Here is a 6,000-nt window from a genome sequence, read left to right as displayed (position 1 = left end):
TACTACCTTTGGACCACTTTCCACAAAAATCAGGCAAACCATCCGGAGGCACTGGCATCTGCTCAGTACCACCAATATGCAGATGCCTCCTCCTCGTTTCGCATTCAAAAGGTCTGCGAACATTCGGGACCGGCTGGTCCACACCAGACCCAAAATAAGTCCACGTGAAACCAACATCCCCTCCGGGCATTACCCATGTGGCAATTGCTCGGTTTGCGTATTTACATCACAAACTAAAAGTGTCACTCTCAAAAACAACAAGATCTGGTTTCTAAATAAATTTAGCAATTGTAACACCTCGCATGTAATTTACAGATTGACATGCCCCTGTGAGCTTCATTACATCGGCCTTACCACCAGAAAGGTAAAAACAAGAATACAGGAACACCTAAGCACACTCCGTGCAGGAAAATTGAGCACCAAACTGGTGCAACATTTTCAAACGCTAAAACATACGGCGCAAGAAGTGCGCTGGGTTGTTCTTGAAAGAGTTACAGGGGATCAATACAGTATTGAATCTAGACTAAGCAATAGGGAAGCACGATGGATTTATCAGGAGGGAGTGGACCAGAATGGACTAAATGACCTTATAGAATGGAGCAAGGTGATTGCATGATTTATCATTTGAATTCATGGTCATCGAGGTTATACCAGTAGTGTAAGGAGTAAACATGTAGCATATGTCATGAATGAGTCATTAGTGCCAGTAACGCTACCTCAGTACATTCAAACCATGACCACTGATCGTAGCTGTCAACTACTTGACACTGAAGGTTTTGTACATTTTATCCCTATCTGTGAGGCAAGCAGATTCGGATATACACTTATAGGAATAACCTAGGAAGTATACCACTTGGGACACTCGGCAAAATAAGCATGCCAATAAATGCAGATAGATACAATAAGACATTCCCCATTGCAATATGGCCACTCCACTTTCTGTACCACACTAAGTCCTTCTTCTTTCTTTTTTATACCACACCGAGCACTGTATCTTGGTGGGACGTCAAGTAGATTGACTAAAAGATATCTAACTCGAAAAGCGATTAGGCAGGCTCAGAGTAAATCAATAATGATGTTTATTTTCATGGCGAGCCTAGCTTTCATTACCCATTACAAAATGGCGCCCCGCTTTCACTACCGAGCTCTCTCATTAGCGTAGTACAGTCACATGGTACGCGCTATTACGCTTTTAAACAGCGCCGTGGAACGATCGTGTTGTTCCTGGGCTGAGTAAACGCCAGTTACGAACAATTGCACGGTGAGTGTTGTTAGACAGCGTGAATCTTGGGGATTTGGACTCGAGACAGGCTAACGAGGGGAGATTTGATTATACTGAGTTTGGAATACAAAACGAGGTAGTGTGGAGAAGGAGGGGCATCACCATTTCTATAGGGGAGGTCTAATGTGCAGGCAATGATTTCCGGAGTTATGGAGGCATCATCTGAAACGGGAGGGGGACACACCCATATTACCCACAAATGAGATACAAAAACGGGAGTAAGCATGCATCTTTTATTATGTATTATACATTACAGACTCACGTTTGGAGTGGAGCAAGTGGTGCCTTGAACGCGCACAGAGAGCCGCAAGGTCCTAAGGGTAAAGGTATGCCCATGGCGGGCTACACCCTGGTAAATATATGCCATATGGGGGGTTCCATAAGACTATTCATAGGACAATTGCCCTATTTTTAACAGGTCACCAACCCAGTTGTGCTGTTGTGTGTGTGTATATTCTCTTTTTGTCTCCCACAGAATGGTTTTTAAACGGAAAAATTGAGGTGCAGGGTGAATCGAACAGACCCCACGCCCTGAAGAAGTTGCCGTGAGTGTTGTCCAATGGTAACGAAACATGTCGGCATTTTTAACATATGAGCTATCACGCAGCTTAGAATAAAGTATGCAAGCCAGTGTGATCTAGCTTTTTTAGATATTATTATATATCACCTAGGGGTTTGAGACGGTGCACGCATCTTAGCACAGTTTCTCTTTCTTTTTTCTCTCTTGAATATACACCTTAGCACCTATTCAGTTTATCACTAGTGTCAGACACATTTTCCTGCTTTTGGAGTGTTGGTAGCTGATGATGAGAAATTGAGGTAGCAGGCGAGTACCATCCTGCTTAACCCTCCTTGGTGGCGCTACCGTGAGGCACCAACACTTCTTTCACTCCTTTTTCACTCCTTTTTCACCATATTCGGGTGGGGGAGACATAGGACTATTATACATTGATAGTCATTTTGACATACCTCGTAGACAAATTGTTTTCGTCTTCTGTTAGTGAACTACACCGTAAAATAGCTTAGACGATAGAATCGCAAGCTATAAAAGAGGGTCTAATATTCATAGCCATCAATACGGATGTATGAAATATCCGTTCACAGTGTGAGCAGGTCCTTGTTGTTTATAATGCACTGAGTGGGGGATGACCTGCTTTCTGCCCCTTTAGCTCCTTTATATAGATTGGTCAAAACAGTTTGAACCAATAAATATTTATTTTTTACATCCTTTGGACAGAACAGTGCGATTGTAAAACGTTTGCATCATCCTAGACCAGCCGCTTGGGAAAGCTTATTGTCGAACTTAAGCATTACTCCTTCTCAAATATCCCATTGTTCAGCGTGTCTTAAGACTACATGATTTAAGGAAATTACTTAATTTTTCTGGGATGTATCCTCATCACTGCTTCATCATCCTCATCTCATATGGATTATCCAAAAGGACTGAGTGGTCTGACATTTCTGGTGATGCCAGTGTGTGTCACCCCGGAAACTTATGAGGTATAATTGCTCAGACTTTTGGACAGAAGTGACGGCCCCCATTTCCTTGATTGGGAGACGGCTCGATTTTTGAACATCTGAGGACTGCAGTAACTTATGACACAACTGTGCAACTGGCTACCATCTGGTGTGCCAGTGGAGAATTTAACTTTTCTGCTGAAGGGTTTATGTTATGCTGCAGTGACTTTGCTGTTGCAGTTTCGATGAAACCCGAACTGGTTACTTTGGACTTTGCTGAATTTCCTAAAGGGTCTATATAATGCTCCTCTGACTTCTTACTATAGCCTTATAGCCCGCCGTAGCGGGCTATACCGGCTATTAAAGGCCCGCTGCAGCGTTAAAGGCCCGAGCCGAAGGCGAGGGACTTTAACAAAAGCAGCGGGTCTTTAATAGCGGTATAGCCCTGCTACGAAGGGCTATAAGACTATTAGAACATTCTGCCACTAGAGGGCAGAATGTTCTAACAAATTAAACAAAGGCTTCTCGAAGCTCGAGGAGATTTAAATCCCCTCGAGCTTCGAGAGGCTTTTGTAAAACATTGGAATGTTGCTCTGCGGGCCTTTACCGGCCCGTAGAAGCACGGAGCACTCCATTGTCTACAATGGAGTGCTCCACATTCCAATGTTCTAATTCTTATTAACTCAAACAATTGAGTTAAGTCCAAAACTGCCTCGGTTGAGGTAGATATCTCCCTGAATATTCTTCCATTTCATTGTATCTCAGAGATGTGGGGGCATATCTACAAGGCGGCGATAATAAATTATCGCCGCTTTTGCGGCTGTTTACGGCTGAAAAGCGGCGATAATTTTGTCGCTATATCAGCAAGGTCACGCTATCGCGTGATTCCTTGCCTTAGCGCCTGTTTTCTGAACACCCAGGTTTGCATCTCTAATGAGATGCAAAGTGGCCGTTCCTTCCTGAAATAACTGGAGAAATGTCGCTAACCGACATTTCTCCAATTATCAAGGGAATCGCTAACAAGCATAGTGATAAGAAAAGTAGCGCTAACCATGGTTATCGCTACTTTCCTTATGCCTGCTTTTCAACTGACTTAGCCATGATATCCTATGGAAGATGGATATCATGGCTAAGTCTGCCTTGCCCTATCAGCAAGCTTTCGCCAAACGTTGTGCGATTATCGCTGGATTTCCAGCGATAATTGTATAGTTGGCAGCTTGCGTGTTGAATTTTATCGCTTTGGAGATAAGCGTTGCTGATAGAATGCTATCTCCGTGATAAAATTCAGCGATGGACGGCGATAATTATACTCGCACTAAGAGCGCTGAGCAATAATTATCGCCTGGCCTTGTAGATATGCCCCGTGGTGTTAATTCATTAAATCCTTTACGCGTTTGATATTAGAGTTGTGTGAACTTCATAATTTAAATGCTAAATGTTATTTATCCAAATTCTGAATAACTAAACTTGGAAATGTAAACTAAATTCTGCTGATTCTGTCTCATCATTTCTTTTAGGGTAAATCTATTGGGTTTGGATTCATTATTAAGAGGCTAGACAAGTTTCTCATCTGGTAGAGAAGTAAATTGATGATAACAATTATCCCATTCCTGGTCCTCATTGGATAATTGTTCATTCTCTGAATATTCCAGTCCCTATCAGCACTGAACAAGATCCACTGGAGGACCAAGTGGTTGTGACAGGTAGCAAGAGGTTGAGGAAAATGTGAATAATAAAATAAAAAGACACAAAGATTGGGCCCAGCATAACGCTACAACAGAACCATTCCCTTAATGCTCATTTTGTGGATGAATGAGCAGACAATAGCTTAGCGCATTGTGCCCTGAAAGCGGTACCCTCTTGGACAATATCCATCCCTGTCATGCTGTGGAGTAGGACAGAGAACAATAGGGATTTGCAGTTTCAATTTTGAGTCAAGAGTAGAGTTGGTAAATTCACCCAAAAGTTGAAGTCTCCAAAACAAAGCTTCTTGCCGCAAAAAGTCCCATGGAGTGATGATGGTGCTGGGGATCCTCAGAGATCAGAAAAGTGCTCTTGGCTGATGTAGCACTGCATGACCTCAGTGCAGCAGGAGGGGATCACAGAGACACTGCGAGTCTGAATTTCTTTTTCTCCCAAAATTAAATTACAAGTTATTGTTTTATTTTAAAGAACCTCAGTTAGCTGTATTTATGAAAACGGTTACATTTATTGGTTACCCAAAGTCTCTAATAAATCAAGATATTCACGACAAAAGCCATTACATGAAGTTGTGCTAAAAAAAATCACTCTCCAGTTGTTTAATATTTAGCCACAATTGTTGACATATTTGTGTTTTACAGTAAAATCATAAATACAATCACAAAAATGAACACCAAAAATATCTACTTTTGAAACCATCTTTGGCAGGGAGCTTTATAACACTATACAGTAAATTTTGCGGGAGACACACTTCAACGAGCAGCCTTTTAAACTCTGTATTCACTATTTCAAAATTGGTTTCTCGTAAACATTCCTGGATAATATTTAGAAGGTACATTTTCAAGTTATAGCAATGTCTGAAATACAGATAAGTAACATGTACAGAGCAGATTTCTTGATATAGGCTTTGCTTCAATGGTTTTGCTACATATTACCAATTTTCTTTGGCTGGAAAAAGCCATCGAGGTCTTGCCCAATTTGCTGTTAAAAATAAATTGTTATCATTTTGCGATGGTTTTTCTGCCACCAGCAGTTCCTGCGCCTGGTGCATTAATCTGCTGTGACAACGCGAGATAACATTGCACTTGGTCTGCTTTTTCGTTGCTGAAAAGCCATTCCATGCTGCATAGTAACTATATTCATCAAACCCAACTTTTCGAGCACAAGAAGTGGAGCAGGTCTGAAATAAGTTCTGTCATTGCTAAAAGTGAAAAAAGTAGTTTTAATGGGATTTCGAGTTTATATTTATCCTGAGATTTTTTATCATACATTTGTTATTTGTCATGGTTGTTTTATAATGTAAACTTAACCCCATAAAGGGTGACAGAGCACTATACAATCAAAACAAGATACTAAGAGCATAAATATATGTGTGCGTGTGTGTGTGTACATATATATATATATGTGTGTGTATATATATGTGTGTGTGTGTATATATATATATAGAGAGAGAGAGAGATAATCGATCAATATACAGTCTACGGTATATATGTGATTTGAAGACTTTACTGAATACTAAAATGTCAATATCAGACCAAATTTCAGCTAGGAAAGTATTT

The sequence above is a fragment of the Triturus cristatus genome, chromosome 5_1, assembly GCF_964204655.1.
Source record: "Triturus cristatus chromosome 5_1, aTriCri1.1, whole genome shotgun sequence".
NCBI classification, from domain to species: Eukaryota; Metazoa; Chordata; class Amphibia; order Caudata; family Salamandridae; genus Triturus; species Triturus cristatus.
Note: the sequence above shows the minus strand (reverse complement) of the source record.